This window comes from Pan troglodytes, chromosome 6 (genome assembly GCF_028858775.2).
Source record: "Pan troglodytes isolate AG18354 chromosome 6, NHGRI_mPanTro3-v2.0_pri, whole genome shotgun sequence".
NCBI classification, from domain to species: Eukaryota; Metazoa; Chordata; class Mammalia; order Primates; family Hominidae; genus Pan; species Pan troglodytes.
Genome location: NC_072404.2, coordinates 23,225,149 through 23,238,333, shown reverse-complemented (window position 1 = coordinate 23,238,333; position 13,185 = coordinate 23,225,149). Strand labels below are relative to the sequence as shown.

Genomic DNA, 13,185 nt, shown 5'->3' with positions numbered 1-13,185 from the left:
TGCTTGTTTTGTCATTTACTTTTGTTAAACTTAAAGCTGTTTCTGTGTTAACTTGTTTGCAAGGATTAGTGTAAGAGAAGAAAGTGATTTTTTGGTTCCTTGTCTTTTCTCATGCCTACTGTAGGTCATGGTAGGCTTTTTTTGGTCAACATTACAATCTGAATTTTTAGCATCATATTGTAATAAGCTTTCCCTTGTTTTCCTGATACACTGAAAAAATTTAAGAGCATTCATGATGCTGTTGAATGTTTCTTTAAAGAAACAGATAATAGGGGCTGGGCGCAGTGGCTCATGCCTGTAATCCCAGCACTTTGGGAGGCTGAGGTGGGCGGATCACGAGGTCAGGAGATTGAGACCATCCTGGCTAACAAGGTGAAACTCTGTCTCTACTAAAAATACAAAAAACTTAGCAGGGCATGTTGGCGGGTGCCTGTAGTCCCAGCTACTTGGGAGGCTGAGGCAGGAGAATGACATGAGCCCAGTAGGTGAAGCTTGCAGTGAGCAGAGATCAAGCCACTGCACTCCAGCCTGGGTGACGGAGCAAGACTCCATCTCCAAAAAAAAAAAAAAAAAAAAAAAAAAAAAAAAAAAAAAATTTAAAATTAGAGAAAACCTGAAGTGTTTGGAGGTTTTGATCAGATGTATTCTCAAGTGGAGGGCTTCTATGAAATAGCATAGCTGTAGGAAGGGGCAGTTAAGCATGAAACCCTAGGTAGCATTAAATAGAAGGCAAAATAAAAGTTGCATGTTTTTAAACCACATTTCTTAAAATATCTTAACATGTCTGAACCATGCCTAAGCCTATTTTATCAAAGTTACCACTAAAAAATTAGCTAAGTGTCTTCAATTTACATTTCAAACATTTCTAGAGTAAAACTCTTTTTGGTCACTTTCCTTGATGTATTGGTAGTAAATTATATTTTTTACAATATACATGTATTTCATGAGTTCTTATTAATATAAAAAGTAAGGCATCATTTTCACCCTTTCAGAAAAAAAAAAAAAACAAAACACAAAAAACACAAAACCAAAGAGGAAATGTCACCATCCAAAGACAACAATCTTGATATTTCCTATAGGGCTTTGTGTGTGTCTTGGAATGGAGAAGGATGATAAGCTTCTATAGGATTCTCAGGCAGCCAAGATCAAGACATGTGCTCTTCTTGCTCTCTGGGACTCACTGCCTCTAAGAGAAGTGTGGTCTAGGAAATCCACTGTGATGGCTGTATTATCTTAAGTCTGTAGTTCCAAAAAGAAAATAGAAATTCTACCCACCCTACAAAGTAATAATCCCATCTCTAGAAAATCAGGCACAATGAAGTGATTCTTTAAATTATAGATAGTATATAAAATGACTTCAATTTTCCAAACAGTCTGCATTCTTTTGCATATTCATAGCTCATAGATGACTCCATAGTGACCTGGCAGCAACCTCTCTCCTAATTGGGGCCTGATTCCCAGGTTCCAGGTCTCATTTTCATTCTAGAGAAGATTCCCCCACAAGATTGTTTTATACTTAAATCTAAGGAGACTCACAGGTATTTGGTTTGCATTTCCTTTTCTAGACAGAGGCTACTGATTATATCCTGTACTAGAATAAGTTCCTGTATACCCTTTGATATGGTTTGTCTCTGTGTCCCCATCCAAATCTCACCTTGAATTGTAATAATCCCCACATGTCATGGAAGGGACTTGGTGGGAGGTAATTAAATCATGGGGGTGGGTATATCCTGTGCTGTTCTCATAATAGTGAATAAATCTCACGAGATCTGATGATTTTATAAAAGGGAGTTCCCCTCCACATGCGTTCTTGCCTGCTGCCATGTAAGATGTGACTTTGCTCCTCCTTTGCTTTCTGCCATGATTATGAGGCTTCCCCAGCGGAACTGTGAGTCAGTTAAACCTCTTTCCTTTAAAAATTACCCAGTCTCAGGTATGTATTAGCAGGGTGAGCATGGACTAATACAGTAAGTTGGTACTGGTAGAGTGGGGTGCTGCTATAAAATTACCTGAAAATCTGGAAGTGACTTTGGAACTGGGTAACAGGCAGAGGTTGGAACAGTTTGGAGGGCTCAGGAGAAGAAAGGAAAATGTGGGAAAGTTTGGAATTTTCTAGAGACTGTAGGGCTCAGAAGACAGGAAGATTTTGGAAAGTTTGGAACTTCCTAGAGACTTGTTGAATGGCTTTGACCAAAATGCTGGTAGTGATGTGGACAATAAAGTTCGGGCTGAAGTGCTCTCAGATGGAAATGAGGAACTTGTTGGGAACTAGAGCAAAGGTCACTCTTCCCTATCCAAAGAGACTGGAGGCATTTTGCCCCTGCCCTGGAGATCTGTGGAACTTTGAACTTGAGAGAGATGATTTAGGGTATCTGGCGCAAGAAATTTCTAAGTGGCAAAGCATTCAAGCAGAAACAGAGCATAAAAGCTTGGAAAATTTGCAGCCTGACAACGCGATAGAAAAGAAAAACCCATTTTCTGGGGAGAAATTCAAGCCTGCTGCAGAACTTTGCATAAGTAATGAGCTGAATGTTAATCACCAAGACAATGGGGAAAATGTTTCCAGGGTATGTCAGAGACCTTTGTGGCAGCCCCTCCCATCACAGGCCCACGGGCAGGGGGTGGGGGTGGGGGATGGTTTCCTGCACCAGGCCCATGGCCCCCCTGCTGTGTGAGCATAGGGACTTAGTGCCCTGCATCCCAGCTGCTCCAGCTGTGGCTAAAAGGGGCCAAGGTACAGTTCAGGCCATGGTTTCAGAGGGTGCAAGCCCCAAGTCTTGGCAGCTTCCACATGGTATTGAGCCTATGAGTACACAGAAGTCAATAATTGAGGTTTGGGAACCTCTGCCTAGATTTCAGAAGATATATGAAAACACCTGGATATCCAGGAAAAAGTTTACTGCAGGCACGGAGCCCTCATGGAGATCCTCTGCTAGGGCGGTACAAAAGGGAAATGTGGGGTTGGAGCCCCTACACAGAGTCCCCACTGGGGTACTGCCCAGTGGAGCTGTGAGAAGAGGGGCCACTGTCCTCCAGACACCAAAATGGTATATCAACTGACAGCTTGTGCTGTGTGTCTGGAAAAGCCTCAGGCAACACCAGCCTGTGAAAACACCTGGGAAGGGAACTGTACCTTGCAAATCCATAGGGGCGGAGCTGCCCAAGGCCGTCGGAACCCACCTCTTGCATCATTGTGACCTGGATGTGAGACATGGAGTCAAAGGAGATCATTTTGGAGCTTTAAGATTTGACTGCCCTGCAGGAATTTCAGACCTGCATGGGGCCTGTAACCCCTTTGTTTTGGCCAATTTCTCCTATTTGGAACAGATATATTTATCTAATGCCTTTACCCCATTGTATCTAGCAAATAACTAACTTGCTTTTGATTTTATAGGCTCATAGGCGGAAGGAACTTGCCTTGTCTTAGATAAGATTTTGGACTATGGACCTTTGAGTTAATGCTGAAATGAATTAAGAATTTGGGGGACTGTTGGTAAGGCACTATTGGTTTTGAAATGTGAGGACATGAGATTTGGAAGGGGCCAGGGGTGGAATGATATGATTTGGCTTTGTGTCCCCACCAAAATCTCACCTTGAATTGTAATAATCCCCCCATGTCATGGGAGGAACCCAGCAGGAGGTAATTGAATCACGGGGGTGGGGTTTTCCTGTGCTGTTCTCGTGATAGTGAATAAGTCTTGCTAGAGCTGATGGTTTTGTAAAAGGGAGTTCCCCTGCCCATGCTTTCTTGCCTGCTGCCATGTAAGATATGACTTTGCTCCTCATTTGCCTTCTGCCATGATTGTGGGGCCCCCTCAGCCATGTGGAATTGTGAGTCAATTAAACCTCTTTCCTTTATAAGTTACCCAGTCTTGGGTATGTCTTTATTATCAACATGAGTCCAGACTAATACACCCTCCTTTCTAAAAGATCCTTTCTTAAACTCAGGCATTAGGCTGCATGGCCTCTTAACAATTAAGAAGGTTATTAGTTTTACTGGTTTCTCACTCAACATTTTTTCTTGTTTTTATCTCTCTTATCTGGATTCATATTTTACTTACTGGAGTATGTTCACAAGTAATTCCTGGACATCTGAAAAAATGAGACTAGCTAGTTTTTGTGTGATACCTATTAATAATGCCTCTGAACTAGTGTTTTATGAAATACACTTTGGAAAACAATGACATAAATTTACTTACATTGACCAAAAACATTGAGATTTCTTAGTTAGATTTGATTTCATCAGGATCAAACTTTCTTGTCACCAGTGAACCCCCATAAATATGGATTCAAATGGACCTCACAGAAAGAATTACCAGGAATACACATTTATCTTCCCTTACTATATTTTTGAGTCATAGACAAGTAAGCAGAAAGAGGATATCAAACACTTTTAACGTAAAGTCTTAAAGAACGACTTCTCAAACAAGGTAGAATAAATAAAGTTGTAGACTTATTAGAATCCCTCTACCCCACTCTTTCCACACACCCCCCACATAGGTAAATGAAACCATATAAAGGACAAGAAGATACACATTTTTCTACTTGTGAGCCAGTATTACTATTGAGCTTTGTATGGCCAAATTTGTTTTTGCTACCAACTTAGGGAAAATGAGAAAATGAGATTTAGAAAAGAACAAATGCTATGGTAAAGAGTGAGGCCAGAATCCCAGATTAGAATAGCAACACTATTTGAAGTAGGACTACATAAATAAATGTTTTTCATTTATACCTGGTAATTTCCATCCTCCTCTTCCACCCTCAAGTTCCTGTAGTGTGAAGGCATTTGAAGAAACATAATGAACTCTCTCTGGGAAATATAGAGTTAACTTTGAAAGACAAATCTCTTATTGGAGATAGGCTACATGAGATTTTTCTGGATATGGAAAATAAATGTGATAACCTTCACCTTCATTTCCTGGAGTAACCCTGACAAGTCCCCCCCATAATTCCCACTTGGGAACTTGAAATAAGATTTGATTTCAGTCCCTACAATGCACATATGGTGTATGTACAAATAGCTTCTAAGCCTTTTGATGTCCATTAAGAGGAAGGAATGGGGAGCTGTTTCCTGTAGGAATATGGGGCACTAGGGAGCATTAAAGAAAGAAACAATGGCAAAGGAAATGTCAGTCTTTTGCACTCATTATGTTTCTACGAACAATGAATTTCATGAGTTTTGAGGCCTTTAATGGATGCGTTACATGTTCCAATTTTGTTCCCACAACTATCTTGGGGAGCCATACATAATAGATTTACATTTGAAAAAACACCCAACATCATCCCAACCCTCCTTTCCTTGGTCACCTAATGGGGATATTGGATTGTTGTGATTCCAGACAATATGAAAAGCCTTTTGGAACATTTGTAGTTAGAAGATCTATTAAAATGCATGATTATATCAAGTCTTGTTCCTTCTGCCCTCCAATTCCCCACATTAATTTTCTTGGGGAAAGAGAATATTAGAAAAACAAATAAGAAAATAATAGCCCTTCATAAATACATCAACCAGAAATAATCTCAATATATATCCTTCAAGTCATATAAGTATGTATATATTTTGTCAAAGAATTAAAGAGTTTTGTGTTATAACAAAGGGGATTAGTTTATTTAAGCACAGTTATTAAAATAGAAGTCTATTATGTATTTTACTTTCCACAAAACTTTGTTTTTGCCAAACACCCTAATTTTTATTTTTTCTGACCTTAAAGCATAGTAATACTTTAAAAGTTTTAAATGGACTTTGTATGACTTAGACATTTCACATGTATTATTGAGCTTGTACCATCCAAATCCTTGGTTTGTTCCAAAGTTACAGAAAAAGAAATCAAAGTACTTGGGATAGTGCCTTACTCAGAAATTCACATATGAATTTTTTCAATGGACAAAGCTCCAGCCAGAGTCTAATCCACACTTAAGCTTTTTATCTTAGGACTTTCAATGTTGAATATGGTTGAACAATAAATATTGAGCTAGCAATTATGTAACACCTGTAATTTCCAAAGAACTATGTTGGAAAGTTTATTTATAAGACAATTCATGGTCCTATAACTAAAAATGGATGACTCCTGTTATGTTTTTAGAGACGCTCTTTAGGAGAATTGTTTTGTACTCAGCCTCCACTGTGTAACCAGTTAATTAAATCATTCAGGAATGAAAGTTATTTAAATTTCAAATGATACCAGACCCAGCTCAGTTCTTCCCATTCCTCTCCTGTCTGTATTTAGAGCTGTGCATCATGTTTCTAATTGCCCCTCCTCTTCTTCTAATAATTTTCAATCTCTAAAGAAGAACATAAATGAGGGCAGGAAAAAGCTTTTTATTGAGTATTAAGTCCTCAGTAATACTCTACATCAGCAGGTGCTTAGCACTTATTATCTTATTTGACTTTTACAACTATTGATATTGATATTTCTGGTTAATAGCTATTTGTCCTCAAAATTCCATTCTCCCTTTTTTCCTGGGCATGTCTTCCCTATTCAAGATTATGTTTCTCAGCTTCCCATGTGGTGACAGTCATGTGACTAAGTTCTCACTAATGGGATCTGAGGGAAAGAACAAAAGCTCCTGTGTGTGAGACTTATTGAAAAACAACTGCTCATCCCGGACTTCTTTTCATCCTTCTTGCAGGCTGGCTGAATTTGCCAAGACCCGGCTTTGCCCTTGCATGTGTGAAAAATGGCCTCAAGTATGACCCCATGGCAAGATGGAAAGAAACTGTGCTCTTGAATAGCTTAGAGGTTCAGAGCCCCCCAACCAGCTTGAAACGCCCACCTCAAAACAATGACATGAGAAGAAACAAACCTCTAATTTAAGCCACTGTCTTTTTAAGAGCATTGTAGTTTGAGATCTCTTTCTTTCAGCCGTTGAGTCCCCAGCTAAACACTTACTGACCTTATCTTACAGGTCAAGAAAAATGAAGTTCTGGGGTACAAGTCACTAATGTATTAGAAATTTTCCAGCTCTCCCTCCTTGCCCAGCAGAGTATATTTCCACTCAAACACAATGAACCCATTTGGAATGGGACAAAACAAAATGGGGTGGGCCTGGAACAAGAGAAAGTTCAGCTACACAGGATCCAGGTCAAAACTCTTTAATGCCCCCATTTCTGGATCTCAAATGAACACCTCTTTGTCTAGCAGTTCTCCTCCCGCGGTTTGCTTTCCCACAACAGCTTGTCAACAGTGTAAGAAGTTCAAAAAGAACTTTTGGGGTTGCAGGTTGCAGGTTGTGTGGCATCATCCCAGCTTGTCTCAACACCTCTGATGAACAGTAGCGGAAGAAAGGACTCTTTCCACATGAGTTCCTCGGCAGTCCCCGTCTCTTAGGGACTTTATAAAAAAATCCATCATCTTGTCCTACTAAACCCAAGTAAATATAATTAACACTAAATGTGTGTTCTGCTCATCAAATTGTACAGCCATAAAGAGATAATCTTTGTAAAATAAATGACTAGGCTTCCTTGATAAGTCAATAAGGCAAAAACCTTGAGAGTAAATTAAGACAAATGGGAAACCAGCTGGAAGAAATCAAACAGGCAAAGAAGGTGGGTTGGCTTGTGTTTGGGAAGATAAAACACAGCATGAAGCATTTGCACATTTACACAAAAGCAAGATCTATAACCTTATGCTTTGAACTGAGCTAAATGCATGACTTATTTAAGAAGAGCTGGTAGCTGGGAACTGGTTGAACTAAGTGTCAAGACCAATTCTGATGATGTTTTCTTGTACTTTGCCTGTTTTTACATGCTCTGAAGATTGCCAAACAACCAGCAGCAGATGGTCCTGTATCTAAGTGCAATGCTAAGTGGTGTGAGGGATGGCATGATTGACCATTTACTCAGAGTAGCATAAAAGAGGGAATTATTGTTAAAAATGCCTCTGTTGTATCAAGTGGCTGTAAAACAGGCAAGAGGTGAGTAGACCTTCAACAATCTGTCCCTTATTGGGACAAAACCAACACTGGGTCCAACAACCCTGAGGCATTCCAACATACATCTGTAGACACGCAAAAGCTCAAAAGCTACAGCATCACTTGAAATACATCCTTAGGTGACAATCCTGCATCCAGCAACTCCATGGCCTTTTCCCAAAGAATATGCCTTGCTGTTGTAAACGTAGATTTAGACATCTCAGTTGATCCCATTTTGGCAGGATTCATTTGGCCAAAAATAATGATTGCCCCTTTCATTTTGGGCCTCTGACAATGCTTCAGAAGTTGTAGTCCAAGCACACACAAATAGTGCCAGGAGTCGAGTTTCCAATAACTTCTGGCTAAAAGCCTTAGAGTCAGCCTTTCCCAGTTTCTCATGCAAAATGTTTAAAATTAACAAAAGCCACCTCAAACTACAATTTTCAGAATCTGGGAACTCTTACATCCAAGAGCAAGATGGATACACTTGGATTGAAAAATGCAACCAAGACCCACAAATGCCAAGTCCTTGCCACAGAACAAGCTGTCCAGCTGGAAGAAACTAGAGGAATCCCCAAACCATTTGTCCTCTGACTCAAGAACACCAGAATTATACCAAGACAAAACTGTGCAGCTATCACTGTTCTGCACAGGTGTACCGCCTTGTGAAGTGATCCGGGAGACTTCTGTGTTACCAAACCCTCCTCACATACACTCACTCCCACTAAAACAGCTCCTTCTATACAAATTAGAAACTGAGGCTCCCAGAAGACAACTTGAAAGGAATGTAGAGAAACTTATGATTGTCAGATTTAGCAAATAAAAATACAAGGATGCCCAGTTGAACTTGAATTTCATACAAACTACAAGTAATTTTTAATATAAGTATGTCCCAAGCCTTAAAAGGGGACTGCAAATAATTTGTTAGTGTGAGTATGCCCGTAAGTATTTGGGACATACTCACACTAACAAATTATTTGTCATTTATCTGAGATTCAAACTTAACTGGGCATTCTATACTTAACTTGGCAATTTGAGGAAGGGCGGAAAAAGAGAATACATTATTACATTGCATCATGGAGATACAGACCTTAAAAATAAAAATGTTGTAGGCTGAGGCCAAGACACAGAAGCCTTTGCAGCAGTGCTAATTGGGCATTATAAGTTTATATTTATTAACTCTTTTCAGAAATCATAATCTTGAAGGAAAATATCCCAAATCATTTCAATACAGACAATATCCCTACAAGGATACTACTTGACATATTCAATCAAAACAATATGAATTCTTACAAAGTAAGAATTGGACTAGAATTTAGAATGTATGCTCATTGGCCTTTTAGCTATTTATAGCTGGAGTCCCACAGATACCAAATGTCATGAATGGAAATCCACATGCCCATCATTGACAATCTAAACAGAACTTGTTTGATTAAGAATAAAGGAGGAGGAAAACAACAAAGGAAACTATATTTCAGAATATGGGAACGTGATTACTATCCCAAGAACATAAAAAAGTACTTTTACACTATCTGACATAATCAAAAGACTATGAATTACATGAAACAAGAGCCAGAAGGTACAAGGATGAATTAAGAAGCTTGTTAGGTGAGTTAAAGACATTTCAAGAAATTGAAAATATAGGAGTATTAGAGTCTTTATTGAAATCAGTGAAGGAATTGACAATGTCTATCATCGAATTAGAGTTTAAATATCAGATGCTGTCTCAGAACTCACTCATAAGAAAAATCAATGATAAAGAGATGATAGCTCTAAAATGGTAAAAAATAATAATAATAAAGTACACGAGTTAATTTAAAAAGGAAAAAAAGGTTTGCATAAGATTTGCCTTCTGCAACAATAAATTCCAGAAGAGAGTAGAAAAAATCTATAAAATTTGAGTAGATATTGCTCCTCCAAAGTACATATTTACTCGGTTTTCCTTGTGTAAAGAAGTGAAAAAGACATTCTCACATATGAAAGAACCAGAAAACATATCACATGTGTACATTTCTTGAAAATACATTTCAATGGGAAGTTTAACATGTGCTCAAGAAATTAACCAAATTATTAATTCAAAACTAGGTAGGTTCTGGAGAAAAAGCCCTGACAGTTTTCATAACAATCTGAGGAACACCAAGGTCCATGCTGGCTGAGCAGTGTGGTCTCTAACAGCGGTTTTTAAATATGAATGCACATGATAATTACTGGGGGAGAACATTTAAAAACATCGAGATTAGACCCCCACTTCAGATTAATTGATCAGAAATTCAGAATAGTGGATGGAAATGTAGGCATTGAAAGTTTTAAAAGCTCTGCGGCTGATTTTAGTGTGTATCCAGGGTTGAGAACCATCCTTTAGATAAAGAACAAGCATGAAATCAGATCTGAGTTTGAACTCCTTCCTATGATTTATGGGACATGAGGTGATTGCAGGCAGATGGCTCAACCCACCTAGACTTTATCAATTTTAAAATCTGAGATAACTGTATCTCTATCATATTATTAGCATAAAATTAGAAAATATATGTCATTCACCAAAGGTGGGGTTACACAATTTGTAGCCACAACAAGGCAATATTTTCACAGTATTTTCTGGGAATGGCAGTATGCATATGGTGTTTTTATTTTTCCATCATAAATAAGAGTTTTGTAGTTAAGCAGGCCTTTCTCCTGTACACCATTAAATTCTATGTAATTCTAAATATATTTCAGTTCTGCCGAGAGCAGCAGCTCATTTGCCAAACTTTAAGGACCTCTAATATCTGTCGACTCCCGCTTTTAATCTGAACCAAACACACTGCTCTCCTTGCCGAATATTCACGCAAACCCAAATGGTCCCACATAGCCCTGCTCACTTCTGCCTTGGTGCGGCTGCTCACATGGGTCAGTGGCTCACACCTGCTGTCTTTTCCTCTCATTGCTCTTTCTTAACTCTAGCTCTAACTGACCTTCTATAGTGCCCTCTAAATTTACTACAGTTCTCCAGTAAATTTATATATTTACTTATATATTTATATATTTACTACCTTATATATCATAGTACTGTATTATTTATTATTTTGTATTGATTTTCCCCAATCTAAACTTTAGTTTCCTGTGGATGGTGTAGGAAGAAGAAAGGGTGATATGGAAAGAGTATTTAACAATACACAGAAATGCCCATCAGTGGTATTGAACAAAAGTAGTTCACTAAATGAATCTATAATATTGACTTGATTATGGAAAATTGCATCAGGCAAAGACTGAAAAAAAAAATAAACTAAAGGGTTGGCAGTGGTAACCTCTTAGTGGTAAGATTATGAGGGACTATTATGTTTTCTTCATATTTTTCTCTATTTCCCATGAGCTGCATTTATTAGTTCTATAGTAAGTCAGCATATGCAAAATGGCATATACAACAAAATCAAAATTTTCAGAAAGCAACTGTTAAAAAGATATGAGGAAAGTATACAATAATTATTAATAGTATTCATAAAGGAAGATATGAGTGGCAAATAGCACATGAAAAATTGCCAAAGATTATTTATCAAGGAAATGTAATTTAAGCCACAATCAACTATTACTACACAAACCAGAACATAACTAAAATTAAAAGGTCTGACAACACCTAATAATGACCACAATGTGTATCTATATTAAATGTTCACAGCAATGCCTGTAACAAAACATTGGAGATAACCTGACCCTAGAGAAGTAGTTGGAAAATTGTTTAACTTCAAAGCAGAATATTTTACAGCCACCAAAAGTTATGTTTTGATAGAATTTTAAATGATAGGTTGAAAGCTTACAGTATTGACAAAGCATGTCAATTATCAAAAACAGTTAATTCTGGGGGGGTGGTGACAGAGAGCTAATTTTTTGCCTACATAGTTTTCCAAGTGTCAGTATGCATTACTTATATCAGAGGAAAAAGCAAATAACAAATATTAATGTGATGACTTGTTTTTGGAATACAAGTACAATTACCTCAGCAAAGGAGTTCATGTTTCATGAACCAGTGACCCTTAATGCTGATTGTTCAATGACTTGGATTTCTTAGGTAATAGCTTTACTTGATATATTGTGTATTTTTGGTTTAATTGTTGGTCAGTTTGGTATTCCATATGGTAGTGCTACTCAAAATGTGTTGTGAACCCTTGGTGGCCCATAGAGTCAAAACTATTTTCATAATAATGCTAAAATATTATTTGCCTTTTTCATTGTGTTGACGTTTGCAGTGATGGTGCCAAAGCAATAGAGGGTAAGATTGTTGGTGCCTTAGCATGAATCAAGATAGTGGCACCAAACTTTACTAGTTATCACTGTATTCTTTGCTATCACACACTCACTGTTAAAATAAATAAAAAATTTAAAAATTAAAATAATTACTTCAGAATGTCCTTATGAAACAGTGAAAAATTACCATTGAATCTCTGTCCTTGAATATATGTGTTTTAAAAATTCTCTATGCCACAATAGGAAATGAACCTAAAGTATACCAAGTACCATGGTTGTCTTAAGGACAAGCACGTGTGCTGTTGATTAATGTGGGCTGAACTGTCACTTTTTTAGAGCATGGGTAACCATTGTTACTTGAGCACCACTCTTCCTTGAAATGATGACTGACAGGAAGCTATCGTTATTCAGATCTAATATTTGACAGAAATTTTCTTGAAAATGATCAAAGTGAGCCTGTTACTTCAAGGGGGTCAACTTCAAGGCAGTCTCTGTTGTTGGTGATAAAAATCTGAGCTTTCTGGTAACAATTAGGATTTTGGAAAACTGGTATCCATTGCCATGAGCTTAATAGTTTCCTAATATTTAAAGGCTTTTCCGATAAAATCAATTTTGTTATTATTAACATGATTTTTCCAGTCTGGGCAACATAGCAAGATCTCATCTCTAAAAAATAGCCGAGCATGGTGGTGTTTGCCTTTAGTCCCAGTTACTCAGGAGGCTGGGGTGGGAGGATCATTTAAGCCTGGGTGGTTAACGCTGCATTGAGCCAAGATTGTGCCACCACACTTCAGCCTGGGTGACAGAGCAAGACCCTATCTCCAAAAACAAAAACAAAATGAAAAACCCTATGATTTTCTTTTAACATTACATGATGGGATGGATCAATGTTTGGAAGAACTACCTAACTTATTGAGCCAATCTTTTCCAAATGACCAGTCTGTGATGTTACAAAATCATTCAGAGGTAAAAGATCCATTTGAAGTGGAAAGAGAGACTGATTGTTTTTAATGTTGCAGAGTATGCAAAGTTCACTGATACAGTTTCAGATTCCAT

General features: G+C 37.9%; 1 long non-coding RNA gene across 1 annotated transcript in view; it reads right to left on the bottom strand.

Moving 5' to 3' along the window:
• LOC100613581 (uncharacterized) overlaps positions 1-13,185 on the bottom strand; it is a 61,294-nt gene that overhangs the window by 24,487 nt on the left and 23,622 nt on the right. The window contains exon 3 of the long non-coding RNA XR_681200.4: positions 3,134-3,198. This is a non-coding gene — a long non-coding RNA (uncharacterized LOC100613581). The remainder of the gene's footprint in view (positions 1-3,133; positions 3,199-13,185) is intronic.